This window comes from Notolabrus celidotus, chromosome 1, assembly GCF_009762535.1.
Source record: "Notolabrus celidotus isolate fNotCel1 chromosome 1, fNotCel1.pri, whole genome shotgun sequence".
NCBI lineage: Eukaryota > Metazoa > Chordata > Actinopteri > Labriformes > Labridae > Notolabrus > Notolabrus celidotus.
Window position 1 is genome coordinate 30,138,747 of NC_048272.1, and position 27,239 is coordinate 30,165,985.

The 27,239-nt window shown below is 40.7% G+C and overlaps 1 protein-coding gene and 1 long non-coding RNA gene across 2 annotated transcripts in view; one reads left to right on the forward strand and one right to left on the reverse strand.

Moving 5' to 3' along the window:
• LOC117814178 (metabotropic glutamate receptor 7) overlaps positions 1-27,239 on the forward strand; it is a 353,505-nt gene that overhangs the window by 31,061 nt on the left and 295,205 nt on the right. The gene's annotated exons all lie outside the window — the stretch shown is intronic.
• Positions 22,140-25,461, reverse strand: LOC117814219. The gene is made up of 3 exons (XR_004631533.1): positions 25,347-25,461; positions 23,321-23,446; positions 22,140-23,205 (listed from the first exon to the last, which is right to left on the reverse strand). It is a non-coding gene; the product is annotated as an uncharacterized LOC117814219 (long non-coding RNA).

Below are 27,239 nucleotides of genomic sequence, written 5' to 3' on the forward strand. Positions count from 1 at the left end.
AACACGATAAAAGTGAGACTGACTACATTTTCATACTTTATTCCTTTACACACACACGCACGCACGCGCACGCACGCGCACGCACGCGCACGCACGCGCACGCACACGCACGCACACACACGCACGCACACGCACGCACACGCATGCACCTCTTTTGGTGACACTGTGTGCCATCAGAGTAAATGAAAAAAAATAACACGTGTTGTTATTTTCTGATCCACCTGCTGATTGTGAAATGATCTGAGAGCAGTCTGTGAAAGTGTCTTACCATCCTGTCAACGGGAGAACCAGAACAGAGGAGACATGATGTCACTCAGGCAGAATCACTCAGTTACACCCACTGAGTGGCAGAGAGCTGAGGCATCATCTCACAGACTCCAAGAGCTAAAGGAAGCAGAAACTCACTGCCATTCAGAGAAACAGCAGGGATCCATTCAGACAGATGTCTGTCTGACATGAGTCTGGTCCTGCTTGAGGTTTTTGCCTGTTAAGGAAGTTTGTCCTTGCCACTGTAACTTGCTAAATGCTGCAAAGTGCTCTGCTCATGGTGGATATGGGAATATTGAGTGATATCTAAAGCGACGGTGAAGTGACGGTGGCCTTTGAGTACAAGAAGCTCCTGTGATGCATGATGAGTGCAATCCTCCATCTAAACGTCTATGAGTGCAAATTATGCAAACACAACAACCGCTTATAACCGTTACTGGTTTGTCCGTCCTGTAGCAGAGGTGCAGTGCCTCATTTATTAGTACCTGAGCCCCACTGACTCCTACTGTGACACGCTTACAATTAGTTATTTACACACGATCAAATGCTTCATGAATAGTTTAATCATGACAAGTCTCTCAGCACGATTATGAAATGTGGAAACATTATCGGTGAAGGCACACCTGACGACACACTCCAACTGGTGACTGAAGAAACACTCCAGCTGGTGACTGAAGGTGCACTGATTTGTTCTTGTCTGGTGGTGTGCATAGGCCTTAAGACATTACCTCGATTAGTGTGCGCAGAATTCAGACGAGATGCATGGAGTCGAATTGCAAACAATCTGAGAAGATTCTGAATGGCAGGTAAGGTAATGACAGCTACCAGAAACTTTAAAGGTGACATATTACGCTCTTTTTCATCAAAATATATTGGTCTAAGAGATCCCCAAAACATGTCTTTAAAGTTTATGCTAAAAAAACCCACTTTGAAATCAGATTTTGGCACACCTGAAAAACCCTCTTCTTCAGCCCTGCTCAGAACAGGCTGTTTTCTCTCTGACCACGCCCCCTCAGGAAGTGGATGTGGCCTCGGCGGTCCAGCACGTTGATCTAATGTTTACATGTTGGCTGAATATACACGGCTGCTCACAGACCCGCGCTACTTCAACCCTCTGAATTTGATCCAGAATCTGATCCTATCGGAGAGGCACCTGCAGCAGGACCTTTCTGAACCATTGGTAACAGATTTTGTGTTTCTTGTTTTTTTATTTGTCAGTATGTCGACGTGTGTCTTGGTACACAGCTACTAACATGTAGCTATGTGGCTATGCTAACTAGCGCTAGCACTTTTCCATGAAAAATAAAAATCATCCACTAGATCTTCAAATCTGCAGACGTGGGGAGTAAAACCGACCTTTGTGTTTATTAAGACAGCCTACAATTAGCATGCCTCCCTTCTAAGCTCCTTGTTAGCACACATGTGTGCAGGTAATGAAAAACGGAAGACGGGTTGAGTTGTATTTTATACAGTCTATGGGCTGAACAAGCTCGGAGCTCTGACTCCGTTAAAGACCGGATATTGTTGTGACGTAACAGAAACACGTAAATCTGAAACGGCTCGTTTCACACACATTTACAGAAAGGTGGAGAAATCAAAACAGGGGCAGAATGGATTTTTTTCATTTTTCAGGGGGTTTGTAGACATGCCAGGGACACATATTTCAGGTAGAGAACCACTAAAAAGTCGATTTTGCATGATATGTCACCTTTAAGGTGGAGTGTTTTCTTTCATGTGACTGCGCAGGAGATGACGTCATGGATAAATCAAGCCGCCTTAAATGTTGAAATGATATTCGACCATTGTGTTTGCTTTTAATAGTCTCATTGCATTTCAAAAACAATCAGATCTTATAAGAAGCATGGACAGACATGAATTTCTTCCAAATTTTGCAAACTAAAGGGACCTGCTCCTGTGTAGATATAAGAGGGTCTTTCTGAGTTAAACTCCAGTGAGGACTTTTTAACTGGTCATGTGACAAACAGAAATTACGAGTGATGCTTTTTAATGACCTACAAAAGCAAACAATACCTATGATTTTTTTTTGGTAATGTTTACGACCTGTACCCTCGTGAGAGGGTAGGTGTTGGATGGCACGCTGCAGAAGAAGCCTTTTTAATGTTTTCCTAGCAAATCCTAACAGTGTTAAATGTGTAAATATTAAAAGAAAATTCAGCAAGCACAGAACAACTAACAAAGACAAAAGTGGTATCACTTTGTCCACAGGGAGCGCCAAAATCAACTCAAACAGAAAGTCCTCACAGGAGGAGGTTATTATACATGAATTTAAACATTTTTAGGAATACTATATTCCATTTAGTCCACGTCTGCTCTGATAAACACTTCCTTTTGTTATTTCTACAGCTGTGGGGTCACTGGAGCTTTTTTTGTTCCAGTCTGAGTGCCAGCTGTGGCTTTCAGGGGGAAATATTTATAACGATACAGCCGGACATAAACGTGCAGATATGGATGGAGAGAATGTGTTCCTGAGGCAGCAGCTGAGCTCCCAGCTACACAATTCAGTTTAACACTCAGGGAAGGCTTCAGCAGAGCACAGCGGACTGAATCCTATCAGAGAGCAAAGCCTGGATGGCTCGTCATACATGGCTGAGGCCCAGATGGACACACGGGAAAGTAGTCTCATTTCTCAGACAGGTGAACTGGTTGGTGTTCAGAATCAGGAGGAGCAAAGAAGCTTCTGCATTTTAGTGTTTTAGTTTAGACACAATAATGAGAAATACACAAGGCACATAAAGAGGCTATAAATGCATGTGTGGTTGTGGCAGAAATCATACTTTACCGTCATACATGGTCCAAGGAACTCCTTTGACAAACCTTTGAGCGTCAACACTGTTCAAACCTTATAATCAACATCAGAACAACAGCTCAGCTTCCCACCGTCACTCCAGTCTCAGAGTAATGACATCTGTACAAATATTATGAGTTGGACACATGGACCTAAATAAAGATGGAAAATGTCTCTCTGTCACTTCTTGTTTTACCAAGATACCCCTCCAACAGGAGCTGACATGTTATACTGGTGGTGTATTTTGGACTCAGAGTCTGTGCAGTAGAGGTTCTGCTAGTGGAGCCACAGTACAGACGTCCCGCCCCCTCCTACTGTGGGTTTGAAGCAGACACTCACAGTTATGGAAAGTTCAACGACTCTTGTGTTAGTGTTTGTCACGTTTCCTCTCATCAGTACTCTACTCTGATAATCTGGTGCACACAGCGCTGCAGGAGCCTCATTGGTCAACACAGCTGTCAATCATGGTATTCAATAAAAGAGGGTATGGGCTACTTATTTATTTTCTAATTCCTACCTTTTTCGCTCAGAATTCTGCCATTGACATCAAAGGCATTCCAGAATTCTGCCTTAAAGATCAGAGGAATTCTAGAATTCTGCCTTTGATCTCATAATAAAAAAATCTAAAAAAGAAACATCCATTGCCCCTGCCATTTGTCCTGCTTTATACCTCTTATATAGCATCAAATAACTAATTAAAAAGTAAGTTAGTCAGACACATGAACACTGTGACATACATAAGCATGATAAGAACTAACTATAATGACAGAAACTATGTTTGAAAAACATTTATTTTACAGTTTGACTCATGTCCCACCTGTTAACATGGAGGAGGCAGTGTTTATTTTAGCCATATTGCAGCCAGTCAGAAGTAGAAGCTCTAAATGTTTTGGCCTCAGTTCTTGAGAGCTGTCATGTTGTCTATCTTTCCATCAACTGTAGACTTTGTTCCTTTAAAAAGTGGAGAAACAAAAACATGACGACTTTCAGGAGGTCTACAGCGTCGTATTCGGTTTTTTTTAATTTATATATTTCCAAAGTGCATGGCCTGAGAAAAAAGTATCTTTGCCCTGGAATCTAAAAAAAGGCTAATTATGTCTTTGGGTTCAGCTTCATCTGAGCGGAGAGTCCAATCAGAGGTCGCCTTTTGATGCAGCGCCGGCTATAATCTCTGCATCTATTCTCTGCTTTTCATTTCAAGCAACATAAACCTAACGATACGTTCCTGTTTGGCGTTTTGAAAAAGGGTTTCCTTGGCAACAACAAGGCATGGACGCAGGATTAATCGCCCTCTGTCGGTGTGCACAGTGTCTCCATATTAAATATTAACGTCCCCTGCAGCCGGTGTGTGCTTATGTGTGTGTGTGTGTGTGTGTGTGTGTGTTTTCTGTTCTGTTTACAGTGCTGCTTCTGTTTGAATTTCCCTTCAGGGACAATTAAGTTTGAACTTGGACTTATCTTGTTATCTTGTGTTTTCATTAAGAGTATTGGCTCAGCACCAGGTGGCCTTGTTAAAGAGGCGATAGTAACACTGAGATGTGAGACTCAACAGACGGTCTCTCTGATAAAACCCAAGCCTGCACCTGAGCGAGCCGACGCAGAGTGGATGGAAATGCATGTGAGATGTTTATTTATTGCACCTGAAGGTATCAGTTATTAGAGGCAGTCTGATTCTGCTGTGTCTCTGTGTGAAATGTGCAGCGTCTGAGTGCTCTCACTGACTCACTGTTGCATGTTTGCAGGCGAGTTGGCCTCAGATCTCACCTCCATCATGAATCATCCCGTCAGAAGTCCTCTTGGTGGAGTGGATTCGTCTGAATCAGATAAAAAAAACAAAACACATTCATTCATTCAGTGCTGCAGTTGAGTCCACAGCTGCTCTTATTTTACTGTGTTTTTACACAAAGAAGAGCTGAACAAACCTCACACCTGCCTTTAGGCGTTCCTGTTGATCCCCAATCTGTCTGCTGGAACAGATTTACTCGTCAGAACGTCTACAGCAGTGAAATCACCTTCATTATAGCCTTCACTGTGTTTACTCTTGTGTTTCTGCAATTCAACAACGATGTACGGAGACAAATCAGCACCAACTACACTCAACTCAACTTTATTTATATAGCACCTTTCATACATACAAGCCTGCAGCCCAAAGTGCTTCACGACAGAGGACGGAGAGACAGAAAACAACAGAAATGGTGACATAATCATAAATATACTTCGAAGTAAAATAAAATCAATACAGTGAAATTAATTAAAGAAGTAAGAGTAGAAAGCAAAACCAACTCCAATTTAAAAGCCAGTTTATGTCCAGAGGCAGAGAGTTCCACAGTTTTGGTGCATAAAAACAGAAAGCTTTCTGGCCGGTGCTTGTGTGAGACACATAAGGAGCATTGAAAAGGGACATCTCTATACGTTAAACTTTGATATAATAAAAAATATGAACCCTCTACATCCCAGCAGACTTTGCATTGTGAGTCCGGCTGAAGCTCCTTGTGGACTGAATGAATTTGTGACTTCAAAGCCTGCAGCACTCGTAGACCTCCAGACGATACAGCCACTGTGTCTGCAAAACAGGCAAACCGCAGACATTTGGACTCTGCACCATACTATAATTCATCAATCTGCAGTAAACAGTTGAATCTGCAGTGCAGCAGCATTTTGGGTTAACATGAAGACTAACTTTCAGTACTTGTGTTAATGGACTCAGTTAATCACCAATAACTGCATGAATGAAATCGATCAAACAGAGTCAGATGATCAATCAGTCAGAGGATCAGCCATCCTGTTTCCCTCAGTTCGCTCAGTTTGAATCACATCAGTCCACCCGTCTGCCACTGAACATTAGGGCTGCTGAGGCCCTCAGGGAGGAGGCCACACACAAACACACACACACACACACACACACACACACACACACACACACACACACACACACACATATGGACATCCTCACAGGCTGTGAATGGTTCTTATCTCAGCTGTTGAGCCAGCAGTGTTATCATTTGCACTTGTAAAATTGTCAGTTATTGCTCAGTTTACAGGTGAATATCTCCTGTGTGTGTGTGTGTGTGTTTGTGTGTGTTTATGTATGTGTCATACCTCAGCTCACAGAGACTTATCCTGCCACCAGAAAACACACACACACACACACACACACACACACAGCAGTGGTGAGTGGACTTTGCTCAGCAGTATCACACCAGCATCAGTCTCAGTTCATCAGTTTGACTTCACGTGACGAAGACTGTAGAGGAAGATGTGAATTTTAACCCTGATGTCTTGCGGTGGCTCCCATCCTCTTTATTTCTTAGATTGATGTAAGTTGCAGAAGCCTACTGAAAAAACCCTGCTAGCTTCAGTCTGATAAAGTTTCACCTATGTTTATAATCAATGCTTCCTCTCTCTATAGAAGCCTGTTGTCTGGAGTCTGTTAGTACGGAGGCTGACTGATGCCACTGTAAAAGAAGATAAAAAAATACCAGAATGGGGCGCCGTTTGCCTAGCGGTCTAAGGGCCTGATCTACTAAGATCCCAAATAGCAAGCGCTAATTTGCGTGTGTAAATTATAATTTTGCACGTGCTATTTCTGGGCGTGTTGCGGGTGATCTACTACTGTTAACAAGTGCAAAAGTTGTGCGGACCGCCCTATTTTACAAGGATTTTGCGTGTGCTCTCAGCTGTCACCATAGAGAGTTTGAGAGAACAGAGTGGTCTTAAGCTATAAATGAAGTTTGAAGAAATGGAGTTGGAGATCTTTGTGGAGGAGGGAAATAAACACATCCGTGAACTCCAGCAGAGACATCTCAGCGTTAGAAACACGATTTGGGAGGCCATCTGTGAAAAGGTGAATGATGTGAGAAAAAACTGAAGATCTGCTGATTAAATAAACGCATCTACTCTACTCCAAAACGCAATCAGCGTTTTGATGGGGTTTAGCAAGCAATTTGATGAGGCTTAGTCTGCCACTCTTACTCTAGCTACTGGGAAGTCAATCGCAGTTTTGAAACAACCAGGGCCAGAAAAGTTAGGCGTCATTTGGATGAAGACAAGACGCCTCACTGACGCAGAGAGCAACTTTCGAGTGAACTTTTTTAATGCCTGATATCATCATTGAGCAACTGTCCCAAAGATTCACCAGCTTAAATGGAACTGGGAACATGTTTGAGGACATGTCATGTTGTCTATTGAGAATGACAGAGCAAAGAAAATGGACATACAGCGCATTGTGGACTAGTCCGCAGAGCTTAAGGCTCGTCCAAATAGTGGTAAGTAGGCCTTCATATTGATTTTTTGTTTGTATTTGAACATGTGGGCAGCTGTGCCAATTTTACTAAACTTTATATCCGTTGATACAGTGACCTACTGTGCTCTCATTAGTTGAAAAAGTTAAAGTGGGTGTCAGAATGATGCAGTCGCTATCCGTGGTGCTGAACTGCTTTGAATTTGTGTTGTGTTATTATTAGCCTAATGTTTTTGTTGTTCTCTTGTTTTTTTTAGACCTCATGTCCGTTTGATTGACTTCAAAATGACATGACCGTGTGTAAAAAGTGTAGTAATGCTTGTTAGCCCGGCTGTTGCAGGCATGTTGTAAAGCAATGTTATGATGAGCTTTACAGTGACCGCAGCCATGTGTGCGTAACGCTGTGCCAGTTTGCGCCTACCTTTCAAACGTGCTAAATATAGACGCAAAAACAGCGCTCGCTATCTGCAAGCTGACTCAGATGACTGACATAAGAGGAAGTAAAAACAAACAAAAACATGACGCCGGGGAAAACTCACCGCTGTAATATATGCAAATCGCGCTGTAATGCATACAGCCAACATTCCCGCCGTCTCCATGACTTTTTCCATAATCGTTTTGTTGTCCTGTAATCCAATCTGAACCCTGCCCTCTGCTGGGATTAGGATAATCCTGATTTTTAGGCAAGGCAAGGCAAGGCAGCTTTATTTGTATAGCGCATTTCATACACGAGGGCAACTCAATGTGCTTTACATTAACACATTAAAAGCATTGGAGACATTCAGACAAGCATAAAAGAACATAATTAAAATGACAAATATGATAAAACAGAAAAGAAAAGGAAAATTAGAAATATATTAAAAATTACTTTAAAATTTTAATTTAAAGTGGGTTAAAATAATCTAAGATAGGAAGGCAGTGGTAAATAAAAAAGTCTTAATCTTTGATTTAAAAGAGGTGAGAGTTTGAGCAGACCTACAGCTTTCAGGGAGTGTGTTCCAGATATGTGGTGCATAATGACTAAACGCTGCTTCACCATGTTTCGTTCTGACTCTAGGAACTGAAAGCAGACCAGTACCTGATGACCTCAGAGGTCGAGGTGGTTCATAAAGTAGTAGCAGATCAGCAATGTATTTTGGGCCTAAACCATTCAGTGCTTTATAAACCATCAGCAGGATTTTAAAGTCTATTCTCTGACAGACAGGAAGCCAGTGTAGAGATCTAAGAACTGGAGTAATGTGGTCTACTTTTTTGGTCCTTGTTAGGACTCGAGCAGCAGCATTCTGTATGAGCTGCAGTCGTCTGATGGACTTTTTAGGGAGTCCTGTAAAGACCCCGTTACAGTAGTCTAGTCTGCTAAAGATAAATGCATGGACGAGTTTTTCTGCATCCTGCTGAGACATAAGTCCTTTAATCCTTGATATATTCTTAAGGTGATAGTAGGCTGACTTTGTAATTGTCTTAATGTGGCTGCTGAAATTAAGGTCTGAGTCTATGACTACACCAAGGTTTCTGGCTTGGTTTGAACATTTCATCATTGCAGATTGGAGCTGAGCAGTAACCTTTAACCTTTCTTCCTTGGCTCCAAAAACAATCATTTCAGTTTTTTCTTTGTTTAACTGAAGAAAGTTCTGGCTCATCCAGTCATTGATTTGTTCAATGCATTTACTCAGTGTTTGTATGGGACTATAATCCCCTGGTGATATGGTGATGTAAATGTGTGTGTCATCTGCATAGCTATGGTATTTTAGGATGAAAGTTTTTTCAATCCGACTCAGAAGTTTTTCAGCAACACAAAGTGGGAGACAATATTTTCTGACTTAATCTGATTTGTAATCCATTTTATTCCCAATCTGAGCGGTCCATTCCCAAGATTCAAATACCTTCAATCCAATAAGGTGATCATCTGATCCCTGAAGTTTCCGTGACTATTTTCTTTGAGTTTTATCATGAAGCTCTTCTCGTTATAGAAACATTTATCTTTTACCGTCACGAGGACGTCTTAGGTGTAACTTGTGGCAGTCTTCATTCACTCGCTGTAGAGACTGCTTTTACAGGTATTCTGCTGATGTGAGCAGAAAATAGTTTGGAGGCAATTTCACTTCATCAAAATCTGTCGAAACTGCATCTCAGTGTTCTCTAAATGCAGTTTGAACAACTGGGTTTCAGTCTTGTGTGCTTCTTCTCTTATGGTTGACTGCAGTGTGTGTTGTAGAGATTAAGAAACTCTGACATGTTGTTCTGTGGCAGGTTCAGCTTCAAAGTGCTCTCTGTTTGTTACAGCGGCTCTCTGAGGTCAGAGGTCGCCATCATTATTTCAGGCAGAGACCTTTGTTGGAAAGTTCTCCTGCAGCAGCTCTAATAGTGGACAGCTGTCAGTCAGGTCCAGCTGTGTCCTCTCCTAAGATACCCGCATAATGACCGTCAATGATTGATGGAGGTGGAGGTTTCTGGAGGACGGTGGGAAACGAGGGGCGCTGCAGAGAAGATGAGAATTCTTTATGTGTCACGTTGAACATCTCTGTAGTTCACATGGATCTGATCAGGAAGTCCTGCTGTTTGCTGCTGCTACAGTGTATCCTGTGATACAGTCTGCTGCACCAATCAGAAGTTGTATCTGACAGTCTGTTTAGAGCCAGGTTGTCCACATAGACAGAGCATTGATGCAGTTTGAGTTTTATTTAGTCCTTCAGTGGGCTTAGCAAAGCGGCCAGCTGACAGAGAGATCTGACAGTCAAGACGGAGTCTGCACATCTGACCAAGAGCAGCAAAGATTTAACATCTTATTTATTGCGTAGAGTAAAAGATAACTGCGTCCTTGAAGAAGAACAGGGTGTTCTCCAAAGCTAGATAGTTGAGCTCATTCCTGCCTGTTCCCTTTACTCCCTTGTTAATTTTGTTGCTGTGTTTACAGTAAATATCAAATAAAATAAATAAATAAATATCAAAATCGGGTAACACTTTATAATAAGGGTCCCTTAATTAGCGTTAGTTAATGCATTATTAAGCATTAATTAACAGTTTAATAATCGTTTAATAATCGTTATAATGTATTACCTAACATTAACTAACACATTAGTTAATGCATTAATAAGCAGTTAATTAATGTCCACTGCTCAGAGTTAATAAATACATTATTAAGCATTAATAAAAGTTACAAAACTTAATTAGTTAACCATTAGTGAATGCTTTCTGGACCCTTATTGTAAAGTGTAACAAATGTATCATTTAAGTAACACATTATAAATGCTAAACTGCCTCATAAGCATTACTTAACCATAATTAAGCATTAGTGAATGCTTTTTGGACCCTTATTGTAAAGTGTAACACATGTATCCCTTAGGTAACACATACGCTGAAGCAAAATGAGTTGAAATGTAGTTGAAGCAACACATGTAAAGAATTTAACACATTTTATTTAGAATAAAACAGATAATCACAGATAACATCTCAACTGGCACAGAGAAGTACGGTGGCCCTGAGAGCTCACAGCACTGCAACTTAAGAAAACACATGCAAAAAGACAAAACACAAGCAAATTAAGAAAACATCTTCATCAATTTGACAACACATGCGCAGCATTTAGAAAACGCGATGCAAAGACCACAACACAATACATTAGAAAAACGCACTGCAAATAGACAGCAACACAACAGAAGTGTTTCCAGAGGACACTTAAAAGTGATGCACACGCTTATGCTTATGAGGCAGTTTAGCATTTATAATGTGTTACTTAAGTGATGCATGTGTTACACTTTACAATAAGGGTCCAGAAAGCATTCACTAATGGTTAACTAATTAAGTTTTGTAACTTTTATTAATGCTTTATAATGTATTAATTAACATTAATTAACTGCTTATTAATGCACTAACTAATGTGTTAGTTAATGTTAGGTAATACATTATGACGATTATTAAACTATTATTAAACTGTTAATTTATGCTTCATAATGCATTAACTAACGCTAATTAAGGGACCCTTATTGTAAAGTGTTACCCAAAATCGTTACGGAGCAATCCTTTAACTTGAGAAGGTCAACTTTCTTCCATCGGAGTCAGTGATACCTTACCTCTGTATCTAAGTCCAGATACAGGTCAGGGTCGCCTCTCTGGTCTGCTGTAGGTATTTATTTACTTTGACTTCTAAGTTTACTGCTTGGACAAGAGCATTCCTTTCTATGGTCACAAGCACCTGTTCAAAGACTGCTCCTACAGGCTGCAGATGTAGATCCCCGGCCTTAAAACCATAGACTGTATAAAATATGGACGAAGAATCCTGAGAGCTGTTTTGAAGCAAATCGACAGCAGCAGCCATTTTGGAAATGCAGAACTCAACAAGGCAGAGTGTGACGTAGTGTGAGTCTCTTAGCCAATAGCTATGTGTTCCCGACCGAGAGTCACGTCAGTCATGTCCTTATTTGGGCAAAACTCGTAATCTTAATATCTTCTGAACCGTCACGTTAGAAAAAAATTCATCCCCCGTACAGTGTGTGCCATTAGAGAGATTAGCTTCGTAGGGCCAAGCTGTTTTTTGAACCAGGCTGTAAACATGTTTATTAATGCTGCAAAGATCGTCTTTTTCCCATTCATGTCAATGTGGTTTCCGGTGTTTCTGCAGCCAGCCTCAAGCGGATTTTCGATGTATTGCAGTTTATAGCACTTCCGCATGGGCTTCATCGTTTGAGACCGGAGGTTGCCGCTTGCTTAAAACGGGCTTGGTTTGGCAGGAGAGTTGTCCCGTCTGCCATCACACTCCTAGACAAAACACTGTGGTAGCTGTTGTGTGTGTCTGTATCTGTGGGTTCATGTGAGATGTGTGGCTTTCAGGTAGCGTGGATGCTATGTAATAATGTTTTATATGTACGTATGCTCCCTGCAGACTGAAGCAACACCTTTCTGTCCATATCTTTTAAATATGGATGTGTATGTTTGAAAACCTTTATGTGATGTAAGGTTAGGTATCTTATGGAATGGAATAGTGATGGTATGTAGCATGATGTACTGAATCGGATGGAATGGTGACATGACAAATCAAATCATAACGAAAGTTTTTAATGGAGTTGCACAGTGACATGACATGACATGATGTGACGTAACATGACGTGACATAACATGACGTGACATAACATTATGTAACCTAACATGGCGTGACGTGGCATAACGTGACATGACATAACTTGACGTGACATATTGAATGGAATAGAATTGTGACGTGGTATAACATGATGTGTCAAAATCAAATACTATCATAATGCAATATATTTCATGGAATCAAATTGTGAGGCCAGATGATGTGACATGTTGTGACATGATGGAGCTTAACGTATTGTATGGAATGGAATTGTGAAGCAAGGTGACATAGCATGGCGTGGCCTGGCGTGGCTTGGCTTGGCGTGATGTGACTTAACAGGATGGAGTATTAAGTATCACATGGAATGGAATTGTTACGTGGCATAACGTGATGTGTCAAAATCAAATACTAACGTAATGCAATATATTTCATGGAATCAAATTGTGAGGTGAGATGACGTGACGTGATGGAGCTTAACATATTTTACGGAATGGAATTATGATGCGAGGTGGCGTTGCATTGCGTGGCGTGATGTGACGTAACAGGATGGAGCGTAACGTATCACATAGAATGGACTTTTGACGTGACATGGTGTGATGTGACACATCGAGTTATAACTTAATGCTATTAATATAATGGAATCTAATAGTGACTTCAGATGATGCTACGTTAGATAACATATCGAAAGGAATGATGACATGACAAATGGATTTGAATCGTAACTTATATAATGGAATCAATTATTGACGTGATCACCCTTACTAGACCTGTTAAACCATGTGACTCTCATTTGTTGCCTTAACCATTATCACTTCTTGCATAACTTGGTATTTATGCAGACGATACAGCTCTTTATGTATCAAGTATTTGGTCGTTGTCTTCTTTGCAGTTGCAGAAAAGTTAATAACAGTGGACAACTAAAAATAGTTGATCCGCTTTGATACAAACCACCGTGAATAAACACACGATCTTGCATGAGAATGTGAGGCAGAAATGAGCCTCAGTTTCCCTCAGAGCGGCTTAATAAGCCTCATCTTTGTTTTTCCTGTGTGAGCCAGCTGCAGTGTTTTCTGTGTTACAAACAGAGGAGCCAAATCAAAGCCGCACTCTTCATTGTGATGAGAGATGGTAATTTCTCCCAGAGGAGTGAAATTAACCAACACCTCCGACTGTACAACAACTTCTTCACCCAGCGCCTCTCACCGCCTGATAATGAGCAGATAAACACCGGGGAGGACTATTGTTTCAGCTGAGGCATGCAATACAGAGGAGGCAGGAGGATCCCAAGGATTAGGAGGGAGGGTAATTGAATAACACTCTCCCCAAACTCAGCGTCCGCTGTCAAAGTGCCCCTGAGCAGGGCACAGAGCCTGCATGTTAAACAGATCTGCTCGGTTTGACTCAGCAGATCATTGTCCTGAAAGTTTCTCTCCCTTTCTCTGAGGGTTCATGTTCCTGTTTCTGTGGATCTCATGATCTGTCAGGCGACTTGATTCATGCCGAGGTTTGTCCAGAGCTTGTGATGAGGACCAACAATGTCACAACATGCTGAGAGCACAATGTTAGTCATCATGTCAAAGTGATTCATGCTGCTTCGAACACATAAATCCAACTCGTTAAATACAGCGACGCAGTCAGTGGCTCTTCACTTCAAACACAATGATCTACGAATCCTTCTCTGGGCCGGCTCTGCAGGTGCAGGGCCAACAGTCAAGTCAAGTCAGTTAGTGTTGATAAGTTAGTAATGCTAGGTTAGATTTTCAAAATAAAGCTTGCAGAGAAACTTTCAACTTTTTGAGTTTTGGATGCGCAACAACAAGAAACACTTTGTCGGTGCTGTGCAACACTTGCAGTTGTTTATGTTTGGCCTCCAAAGGTGCTTGAATGTGTTTGAGAAAAGACCAACTCAGGGTTTAAATAGCAGCAGAATAACACTTCAGCAGAGCTTCAGGCTGATCTATGTGGTGCCACACTGATTCAGCAATTCATGGTGAAGGAGACCTTACCAAGGACTGAGTATAAGTGAACATAATTTACAGCAGCTGCACATTTCTTTATTTCAAAACCTTTTTTTGATCAATCTTAGGAAATATTCTGAGGATTTGAGAAACTGGGTTTCTGATTTGCATGAGCCGGGAGTCAAAATCCTCAAAATAAAACAAAAAATGCTTCACAGATTTTACTTCACATGCAGTAAATAAAGACATACATGTAATGTAATTAACGTGAACTATTTCACGATATTACATTTTTCAAATGCACCTGTAAAGTATACTTTACCTGTTTTTAGGTTTTACAACCTGAGCAGTTTTTATAGAGGGTTACTATTATCAGCAAAGAAACATGGTTGAAGGAGCACTTCTCTTCAGGACTAAAGGAGACATTTGTTCAGGATACAGATCAGATCTGGACTCCGTCTGTAGGTCAGGGCTGCATCAAAGGTACTTTTTATTTAAATGCACCATCTTATTTCCAACATGCCATATCTGCTTTATTATTCATGTGAAGAAACCAACAAGCATCTCAGTGAAATGCTCCCATTACTGAGATACAGCAGATTGGAGGCATGAGTAAACTGACACACATGTTGTTTTTGGCACAGCAAGGGTTCTCCCGTACTCTGCAGAGAAACTCATTAAACAGCAGACAAAACATGAAGCCCATTAAAGCCTGCTTAGAAAACATGCTGAAAAGGCTTCTTGTTGTTCCACTCAGTTTGACACGCGGTACATCACATTACTGTGCAGAAACATGCCCAGACTGTTCGTGTACAGTAAGCCAATTATTCGTGTCGTGATTCCCGCAGTTCTGTGTGTCCTGGCTGAGACACGCTGCGAGACCAAACCAAGGAGCGCCTGATTAAAAGTTGCAGTGCTATCTGCTGACATGAGTGTATGCAACTGGGTCAGAGCAGAGCAGCGGAGGACGAGGGCAGAGATTGATAAAGATGGAGCAAAAGAGAATGACAGAGAGAGAAGCAGTAGAATCAGAATGCATTGGCCCACTGCGAGCTGGAGTCAGATCTGCTTCCACCTCATGCAGAGCTGGATTGTCCTCCGTCGACTCATGTGTTTCCTCGTGTGTGTTTCCTTGTGTGTTAGCGCTGCGACTCTGTCTGTGTGATTCAGCATCTGTTGTTTTTAGACTGCTAGCCTCGAGGCGCGGGCCTGCTGCCTAATAATACTGCTAATAATTATGGAAGTGAGCAAACAAAGGTAGAGGAGGAGAAGAGGGCAGACGAGGAAGAGGAGAATAAATAAACAAAGCAGAGGAAGGAAGGATGGGGGAAGGATCAGAGAAGGATAGAAGAGAGGATATAAGGACAGAGTAAAAGAAGCTGGTGTTTTTCATCTTCATTTTTTTTAAAACAATATTTGATTTTGGTGAGACAAGAAAGAAAGCATACAACTTAAATATTGAATAAAGTACAGTAAAATGTTAACCTGTAAATCAATCATACAGCTCAATATCATGAAGTCCCCAAAAACTGCAGTTCCTCTTGTGTCCACTAGAGTGTGTCTCCTGCAGTGAGTCAGTCCCCATAGAGCCCCATGTTAAAATGTTACAGCAGAAATAAACATGTTTACAGCCTGGTACAAAAGTGAACAAGTTCTCTATAGCTCATTTCTCTATTCATGACAACTGTTCGGGGTGAATTTATATACAACTCACCTGTTTACATTAGATTATTATCGGGCTATACTCGATTCTGATTGGCTGAAACCCCATACCAAATATAATAAACACCAGGGACAACCTGATCACACGCCATATCAAATCAATCTGCAGTAAGGAGAATAGAATAGAATGGAACGGAACCGAACTGTACATGTACTGTAACATAACAACTGTACGGGCTGAATTTATATACATTTTACCTGTTTGCATTAGATTAGGGATTAAAGGGAGGTAGGATTAGGGGCGTGGCCGCTTTGAGCAACAGGTGGGAGCTGCTAGCTGTCTACTAGGTGTCCACTCAGCTCATTCTGGCCTGGTTTGAGCCTTTTGGAGAGTTGTTCATGTAAGTATCAGACAAACAATCTGTCTGTCAGTCTGTCTCTGCTCTTTATTGGACTAGCAGACCATCAGATAAGGCTGATACACAGTTTTTACACTGCTATAAGATGTTATCACTAATTCAAGTGAACTGTGTCTGTGATCTCCATGCCTGGACTGTTAGCTTACTCACGGCCTGTTGAGGGAAGTCAGGACTGTTGTTGATGTTTTCCTGCAGAGATGGCAGCAGGCTCTGGTGATGTGATGGTGATTTTGCGTCCCTTATCTGATAAAAGCATCAAACAGTGCAGCTGTCTTAGCTTTATGGGTCTGAGAAATTAAGGACTGTGGTCAGGTATGTAGTGGATTTTCCCGATGTTAAATCAATTATTAATTAAATAACACGAAGACAGGGTCAACTTGCAGCCTTTGCAGGTTTATTGAAGATACAGCATACAGCTTTCATCTCTGATCATCCTCGACAGACAGACAGACAGACAGACAGACAGACAGACAGACAGACGAACCCAAACCCAAGACGCGCCCCAAAATAATCTTTTCCTCTGCTTTTACGGCCTCCCAGTGACATTATTGTTTTACGTTTATCCTGATGATTACCCTGGTGACAACCTCCTACATGGAGGTCTTGCTTCATACTTGGCTCCCTTCTCACATCCTGTCAACATATTGTATAACTGGAAAACGCATATTTCTGCCAACTCTACACACAGGTCAGGTTGACCTGAGTATCTTTTGTTTTTGGGAAACCACGTAACACCACGTGTAGTGCCAACTTCCCCCTCAAATCACGTTGAGCTGTGTACCTATTTGTGATAAAGTGAACTAATGAACCCCTTTAAGGACAAATAGAGGAAACATCTGGTTCTTGGGAAATCCCCTTCTCATGCACATTTCTGGGACTTTAGAATAGTGAATTCGCCACGACAGGTACAGAGACAGTGGATAGTAATGAGTTACAATATTCAGGTGAAACTGGCAAACATTAGCCCTTTGAGGTGTCTGTGAAAACAATGTGTGTGCATTGTGTATCTTGGAAGACACAGCCATGTCTCCTAGAGGCACACAGGGCTCTTCCAGGATCATGATAGAGACCAGATTGATTTTCCGGGTCACAGAGGGAGCGAGGAGGGCAGGGATGAAGGCTGTTTGAGCTGAAGAGCTTTAAAGTGTCAAACTGGATCTCTGCTCGTTGCTATGAGCTGAAGTCTGTAAAAAGTGCTGTGCATGAATCAAAAGTGAGTCACTCTTATTGCCCTACAGTTTGTGTCCTCTGTTTGTGTTTAAAATCATATCTGTTCAGTTTAAGAAAGCCAACAGAGAGACACTTTTCAGCCCTAAACCTCAGTGTGCACAGCATCCAGAGGGATTATTACTGCAGCTCTGCTTTTAAGAGATAAACTCCAAACATGTGAGAGAAAGAGGGAGAGGGGGAGGAGGGTGAGAGGAGAAGAGGAAGGGAGGAGGACAAACAGAAAAGACCAGAGGGAGAAAAAGTCATGTGGACGTGTTAGAAGTCATCGAGGAGACAAAATGACCCGCTCATGGAGAGATCTGATTTTATTATGTCATCAATTCTGTGTGTCAGAGCCTCCACACCCCACTTCCTGTCTTCATCGTCCCCGCTCGCTTGCCTCCTCTCTCTCCTCCCTCTCCACAATATTATCTTATTCTCTCTCTTCTTTTATTTATATATTTTCCCCGGTATTAAAGTGATTTATCTTCTCTGTTACATTCCTACAGTTGCAAATTAATTATAGATCAGAGGCGTCATCACATGGCTGTGCTGCATGCAGACGGTGGACTCGTCTGTGTCTGTGTGTGAGTGTGTGTGTATGTGTGTGTGTGTGTGTGTGTCTGTGCCTTCTATCATTTGCTCTAAGTTCTATGCAGTGGAATCACCCAGAAAATCAGGTAAACAGGAACAAATACATCCCGTCAGAGAGGCAGCAGATTCAGATGTAGCTGAACCACCTGCAGCTGAATTTCCATGAGAACACAGAGAACACAAAGAGCTCGTCTTCAGGCTCTGCTGCAGAGATCTGATCCTTTCACTGACATCTACACTGAAAACTTCACCCCCATAAAACTGTTCCTGAGGGAGATCAGGTGCTGCTTAATCCTTGTTAAATCACTTTGAAAGAAAAACTATAACAACCTAGCCTCCAGAGCTGCGAGCTCAATCTTCAGATTTTAATATAGTGTGTTAAACGCTCTTTATAACCCGGCTTTCTTACTTATCGTCCTGCTGGGTTAAATACTTGATTCTGATTGGTCAAAGCCATAACAGTTATTCATTCTGAAAAGGACAGGCAACGGAAGGGACCTGATCACACTCATCATATCAAATCAAACTGCAGGGATTGATTTGTTTTTACAAACTGTTTGGATAATCCCTTTTGAAATGATAAAAAATTTAACCATAAAAATGAGAATATCTCAAAAGTTAGAAAATGTACAGAGTTAAAGCTCCTGTGAGGAGTTATTACCTAGTTATAAAACTGACTGAAATTAACAGTGAGGCCTCTTTATGACCTATAAAAGCAAACCAGACCATTAATAACAAGATTTATGATCCCTTTAATGTGTTTTTTTAATGCCCATAACCACTGTGAGGGGGTAAGTGTCAGCTTATATGAGTGAAAAAGGTTGTTTTTTCTTCACATTTTCCCCATTGAGTGATACGTTTCACTTTAAAATAACATCTGGAGTGATCAGAAATCTTAAATTCATGTTTTTACTTTTAGAGTTGTTTTGTATCATCATGTTTTTTTTGTTTGTTTTCAGCAAATAATAGAAAATAAAGGTCATTTTTGTCTGGAGGAGCATCATTAATTTAGGTTTATTGATTACAAAACCATCTTGCTTCAGCTGTACAAATTTTAGGCATACCAAGCATTGAAATATACTCAAATGAATGACACTGAAATAAGCAAATCTCCATTAAAAGCACTATTGGCCTTCTCTTTATGGTTTCAATCTGTGTAAAATGTCCTGATTGTTGTGGTAATGAGGATAAAATCTGCTCTCACTCTCTTTGCATAACTCCAGCTGTGTGTTTATGTCTCTGATTGTGTGTCCCTTGACATCTCAGTGCATGCAAACTGTAAAAATGTTAGTTCTCCCTCAGCAAAACAAAAGGTCTCTAAACCATAAATGAGGCAGTGTTAGTGTGTTTAACAATCATGTTTTAGGCTATTCTGCAATTCTTCATGAAATCTTTCATCTGGTTGAATAGTGTAGTCAGAAATAACACTGAAAGCTCACCTGTTTACATTAGATGATTACCCAGCTGAGTTAAATACTTGATTCTGATTGGCTGAACCCCATAATAAAAGAAATAAACACCAGGGACAACCTGATCACACACGTCATACCAAATCAATCTGCAGAAAGGAGAGTAAAATGGAATGGAACGAATCAAAGCAGAATAGAATGGAATGGAACAGATCAAAGAAGAATAGAATGGAATGGAACAGATCAAAGAAGAATAGAATGGAATGGAACAGATCAGAGTGGAATAGAATGGAATGGAACAGATCAGAGAAGAATAGAATGGAATGGAACAGATCAGAGAAGAATAGAATGGAATGGAACAGATCAAAGCAGAATAGAATGGAATGTTGGATTGATCAAAGCCAAAAAGAACAGTGATTAATTCTAAACAGCAACAGAGAAACCAGGAACAACCATACCCATGTCAGACTTATCTGTGTTAATGAGTCGGTCACATGTTACATCTGCCTGTTGACACTGTGGTAAAAACTCTCTCTATTGCTAATTTCTCTATTCGTGACAACTGTACAGGCTGAATTTATATACAACTCACCTGTTAACATTAGATTGAGGGTCAAGGGGAGGTAGGATTAGGGGTGTGGCCTCTTCGAGTGACAGGTGGGTACATTGTAGCTGTTTGCCAGGCAGTAAGCTCCACCTCTTTGCTGTTTATCAATCAGCAAAACGTTAGTTGAAGTCAGCATTTCTCCAATATGGGGACCTCCATCTTTTGGCCTCATTACAGATGTGTGACATCAATGAGACTACAGACCGCTTTCATGCAGTCTATGGAAGTTACAAAAAAGTTCTCAGTTTGAAACTTAAATTGATAAACTGTACATAAAGAGGCTGTTAGAGGAGCTAGAAGTTTTGTGGCAAAGGGACAAATGTAATTAGACAGTTAACTACAGCCCTGACCACTCCGCCCTAACGTCTGTGAAAGCAATACACTGAAGGTTACAGAATATCAATACAATATTCATCTAAAATGTAGTTTGACTTTATAAAACCCTGAATGATGAAGCTCTTTGCTCGCCCGTGAATCAAACAAACAGCCGCTCAGTGTTTCATGTGACTTTCTAAATGAAGCAGTGTTTATGTTCAAGTAGAGTGATCACGGATCAATATCTGTGTTTGATCAGGCCCTCTTGGCTGTTCAGATAAATCTTTTCCTCTGATGGATTTGTCGATAGGCGCTGCGTACAGTTGGTGATTAAAGTGACGTCTCATCACCTCTGAATTTATCCTCCAGACGTTTAACTCTCTGCTCTGCAAGCACAATGACTCTGAATGACGTGGTGAACGTCAAGTCCAACACTTTATCGTCAGTTTGCGTTGCTTGTTTTTGTCACTTCAGCTCTACCTGTAGTCATAATTGTTTGGCTCACCTGTGCCTGATGAATGTGCTCTTTGTGTCTCAGTGTGAATCCACTCTGCAGGATCGACATGTAAATGTGATTTCACTCACACACAGGGAGAACAATTGGCCCCGTGCTTTGCATAAAACGCTTTATTTATGGAGGAGAACAACAGCCTGTGTGCGAAGAAGGCGTAGGAATAAATGTTCAGAGACAGATTCAGCTGTCAGTCAGGAGGTTTGGCTGTTTCTGCCTGAGATGTAAGGACACGATTGTGTGAAATCTGGTTTTGCAATCAAAAATTCAATACCTAAACACAATCACGAGCACGCTGTGAGGTTGCTGGGTTGTCAAAGACACTTTATAATACCACATGTATTAAAATGTTCACAAAACTGAAACTAATGCTCCCATACAGCCATGACGTAGACTTCTAATTCAGCAGGTCTGCAAACACTGACTTTTCTAAAGCACTTTTGGCTGAATAGACGTATGCTCAAGCTAAATTACCAGCAGCTGCACACAGAGAGCAGAGGAGAGAGACGCTGACATCATCTGATCTTGTCTATTCAGTCCAAAACTACAAACTCTTGACTGGAGAAACTGACTTATTTCAATTTAGACAAAACACCTCTATCAACTTCAATTGGGATAAGAAAAACAGATCAACGTACCGCAGCACTGGGCACTAATGACATCTTGCGCTTGTGACATATTCTGAAGCCACAACATTTACAAAAGCGATCCAGCTGATGGAGACAAGGGACTGACATTCCGCCCCTTCCTCTAACAAACCCTCCGTTAACTTGTTGCTGAAGCGTGGTAGCTTCCCCAGGTGGGTCCAATCCTCAGGTGGGCCCAGTCCACAGCGGAAGATATTCTTGTGTGGGTTTAGAGCAGACACTTATGGTTATGGAAAGTTCACTAACTCTCAATAGAGCTGTCAATCATGGCACTGATATGGAAGAGAGTTTGGGACACTTAATTTTTTTATACCTCTTTTTATAGCATCAAATAACTAATTCAAAGTAGACAAGTCAGAAACATGAACACTGACATAAATCAGAATGACAATAACTAACTATAATGAAAGAAACCATGTTTGACAAACATTTATTTGACCTGTGTTTGGATTTTAGAGTTTGACCCATGTCCCATTTGTTAACATGGAGGAGGCAGGGTTTATGATCTATAGTGTAGCCAATCAGCAGGGGAAGCTCGGAGTGGTTGTTATGTCATCTTCTTTAACAGTCTGAACAGTACCAATGCTCAAAAACTCACAAAAATAGTAGGCAGAGGAAACCACACAGCATGGATTATAAGTGATGTGTTGGATGGCACCCTTAATCAGAAGCCACTCATTGTGTTGAGGGACATCCTCTAATTACCTTTCAAGCTTTGTTAAGTGTTGCAGTGCATCCACTGGTTGTTTCTGTGCCAACACGTAGAGCAGGTTGGAAATTAAAATCCAGACACTTGCCCAATTCTTGAGCCCAGGTCTTATTTTTTGTTACTGTGGTACCAGATTCAGAATCAATACAGGTTGATTTTACTATTTATATATCGGGTATTGTGACAACTCTAAGTTTTAGTGCAAACTCTGTTCTGTCCCCCAGTTAAAAGCACAGATGTAGGATAACACTTGACATCCGGAGATTTATCCTCACAGTCATTGACACATTTGGTCTTTCTTTTGTCTTTTAAACCAACTGTGTGATGGTAGCCATCTTTCAGCGCAGCCACAGGATATCAGGGACTTTGGGATAGTCTGTCATCTGGTTTCAAAAAGACTATGGGCAGCATGTAACCAGATATGAAAACTGAATTCAAGCTGTTTAAATTTTAAAGCCCTCTTTTATCCCTCCAGCTGTTTGTTCCTCTGAGGCTTACAACAAAGAAATCTAACACAGACACGACAGACTTCCGCTTCAGAAACAAATAACATGAATAAACATTAACTTCAGTCAGACACTCCACCTGAACCTCTTGCTGCATTAGGACTCATAACAGGAGAAATCATTCAGCAGACAGGTTTGGCACAGAGTGAATGTTGGCTCTGAGTATCAGCAGCTCAATTATGCATCGCTGAGACAGAAAGTGAAAGGATTCTGTCATCCTGTCAGCCTCCATTTGACATCACCGCCCACATCTGTGCCGACCGCTTCACAAACACCTGAGAGGGGAGTCATCGAGCAGAAAAAAACCTGTCTCTGTTGTTTTGTTCATCTGTGAACAAAAACTAGTTTTGTGTCAGGAATAAATATTACATTTTGATGATTTAAACTCACTGTTTCCTGGGTTACTTTGAACACTCCTGCTGCACCTGTTGGAGCTTTGTTTCTCTCTTTCAGCTCTTATCTGTGACTACAAACACTCGTTTCCTCTGTGGAGTCGTGTCTCTGTCGACGAGGAATCTGCAGCAGAGGCACAACATAACTTTATTTTAGCCACATGACAATTAAGTACCGGGGTGTCAACACGATAACCTGCTATTAGCGCCTCGCTCTTGTAAGTTTACACGGTAGCGCAGAGAAGAGGAGAAAATGAAGGGGTTGTGTGAAGGAGGAGGGAGAGACAACAAACACAGAACTGGAAATAATATTTATGGCCTCATGCCCCTGAATAATCAGAGGAAAAAACATGCATCAAACCAGACTGAGAGCCTGCAGCCAAGCTAGCAGCTCTGTGAGGCTGTATCAATCACAAGGAAATGCTAGCATGTTTATGCTACAAGCTAACATTGGCTAATAAGCAAACAGAAAAGGGCGGGGCTTTAAGCGTATTGCTAACAAAAGTATCCCAACAGGATCACAATGATAATGTTAACATTAGCTTGTACCATTGAACACTGTAGAAATGGGATCTAAATGCTAATCACAGCTTGCTAAAATGCTCACAATACTAAAGCTAAAGCATCCATACTAACATTATTGAAAGGTACACTCTTTATATTCATCACCATCATTATAAGATAATATATTACTTTATTGATCCCCAGGGGAGGCATTCAGTTGTTGCAGCAACCCAGATATAAGTACAATCAAGAATAAGTTTCAATTAGTAAAATAAAATAAGTAAAAATAAAAATAGATGAATAAAAGAATACAATTTAGATATATACAATTTTACAAATGGTATTTAGATAAATACAAATGTTAAAAATGGATTAAATAGCAGTAATTACAGGCAGTATTAAAATGTTTCAGTAGTGACACGTTGACATGTGATTATGGTTGGTAATGATGATTAAGCAATATAATAAATAAATATGGGTATATTTTATGGCCGTAAGTTGTAGTAAACAACAATAATGTAATATAACATAATATAATAAAGCAAGATAATTATATAATATAATGTAATATGCATTATAATGCCATCAGTAGTCAGAGAGTCAGTACGAGCATATATTAAGCATATTAGCATGCATGCATCAGCTAGTAACCATCATGTTTATTGTTCACTGACTGCTTACAAGAGCTAGCTGAAATGTTGATCTATTGTTTACTGTGTTTAGTGCTAACATCCGCGAATTTGCAATCAACAGTGTTTATGTGAGTTCAAAGCTAACAACAGCTAGCTGCAATGTTCACAATTTGCACAATCACAATGCTAATATGGTGATGTTAAATACTTGTTGCCATGTTTATTTTAATGGATGTGTTTAAGCTTGCTTACCTATTAACCACTGAATATTTTCCAGGAGTAAAATGCTAACAGCTTGCGAACATGCTAATGTTTATGTAACAAAGTTATATTCAAATTAATGTTTGTATTCTAGCATGCTAACAGTAGTTGGTGGTTTGAGCTAAATGTATACATGCTAGCATATCATAGTGACATGCTAACAAGTTCAGATGTAGTGTTAATCATTTTCACTTTTCATTTTAGCAAAACAGCATGCTAATATTGATATTTTAACTTATGTCACAGCATAACAATGGAATGCTACCACAATAACAGTGACAATTTTAACAAGCTAATATTTAGCTTATTTCAATTAAGCTCTGTCTATATTGTAAGAACAGCATGCTACCAAACTACCACAGTGCAAGCATTTTATTATTTAGCAGGTATTCTTCAATGATGTCATTATCATGATTCACTGCTAACATGCTAAGGAGAAAAAGAAGGAAAACAAATGAAAGAAGAGTCAGGAGAGTAAAATGAGGGAGCAAAATAGGAGACATGCAGAGGAGGCGGAGGAGAAGGAGGAGGAGGAAGGCGACGTTTTGACTGGTTATTAGTGCTGGGGGGGCTTTGTGTCAGAGCGGCTCTGGATTAGACATCCCCTGACACATCATATTTCCTCACCTTTTAATTGGACTGTCACGCCTCGGACCACCCGGCCTACGGCAAGCGCGGGGGCCGTGATGTGGCGGTGCTGGACGGGTGCCCGCCTGCGTCATCCTCACACCATTTTCACAGGTTGACTGTGCAGAGACAGAAAATTATCACAGGGAACAGAGAAAGGACGCATTTCATGTGTGCTGTCAGCGTGAAGCTGAGGTGATGATGATTATTTTAAAGGTGTCACAGGATGACCGCTGCAGACACGTGTTCGAGCAGGCTGACAGGTCACTCAGGTTAAACCAAGAAATATTTTAAGGACGAGAGACATGAGGCTGATCAGGGATCTGAATGAAACTGACATCTCATCTGGATTTATCACCAAAGTCTGCAGATTAAGTTAAAGCTCCAGCTAACAGGTGACAAACCAGAAACCTGAACTGTCCTCCCACCCCTCCTCGTCTCATACTGAGACATTACCTTTCAGAATACATCCCCCCCCCCCCTTACTCATAGCGTTCCAAACTACAAGTCACTACGTAAAACAAAAACAGGATCTCTGCAGATTCTGCTGAGTCATCCTCTGGCTGATTTAGAGACACAAAGTACAAACCAGATCAGTCAGATTTTATTGTTTAAACGTGTTGAATTATGCTTCATAATATCTGTTTAATAAGAGTACACATTTACCTCGTCTGTACTCACAAACTAATTGATTATCGGAAAGAGCTGACTCATTGTGTCACAACTTGAGGACTTCTTCCTCCTCTTTGAATACTTGCAGTATATTTTGTAAGCAGTAATCATGTTCTCCTCTGAAACAGTGAAAACATCCACACCGGTGACGCCATGTTTACTCCCTCAATAGCTCAATCTTCGGCTATACGTGACATTGTATTGCATAGCCCCACCTACTGCGTCAGGATAAGCAGGCTGTAAATGAACGTAACTTTATTGGTTGTTTGATCTGATGAAACTGTATTATAGGAATAAGAGATGACTAGATAACGTTCTTAGTATTCTTTGAACATATTTTGGAGTCAAGCACCTCAGAAAAAAAGGTGCAGAATCCCCATACTTATAGATCAGTTTTACTGGATTTCACTACAAAGTTCAGGCTTTAAATTAAAAGTTGAGTTATTTGTTCTACACTGGTTTCTTTGGATGGAGTAAATCCATTGTCTCTATTTTAGAACATTTTCTTCCACAAACAGCATCCTGGTCAGAGAAAAGGTTTTTTTCTGTGTGTTTTTCAAGATAGGAGAGAGTAATAAAGCAACCAAACACAAACCCAGTTCTTCTGAGGTTAAAATTGAACTTAGTTCAAGTTTTTCCAGCACCATCTTCTCCTGCAAAAGTTCCTTTGTGTAACACTTGAGAGTAAAGTATTTCTCCAGACGAGATCAGATGACTCTGAGGTTCATCTCAAACCAGCAGTCACTGTCATGAGTTGATCTTGTCATTGTGTTTTGTCCGTCTTTGTTTCTTGTTTTATTTTGTAGATGCCCTTGTGTTTCTTGCCTTGGTTCCTCCCCATGTTTATTCTGTGTTATAAGTTATTCTGTCTTTTGTGTGTTTAGTGATCTATGTTTCCTGTTGCATTTTCCTGGGTTTCTTAGTCCACTCTTGTGATTCCTGTTTTATTTTGTAGTTCTTTTTCACTGTGTCAACAGTTTAGTTTTACTTCCTGCCCTTCTGTGTTTCCCTCCTTTTTTGATAAGCCTGATTAGTTTCACCTGTGTCCTGAGTTCCACACCTGTGGTAATTACTCTGTGTATTAAGCTTCTATGCCTTTGGCCAAATCAGTACTTACTGCTTGTAGAGTAGGTGTTTTCGAAAACAGCCTGTGTGTTCTTTTATCCTTCTGTTTCCAGTGTTTTATTTTGGATTTAGTTCTTGGACATTTCAGTAAGTTTT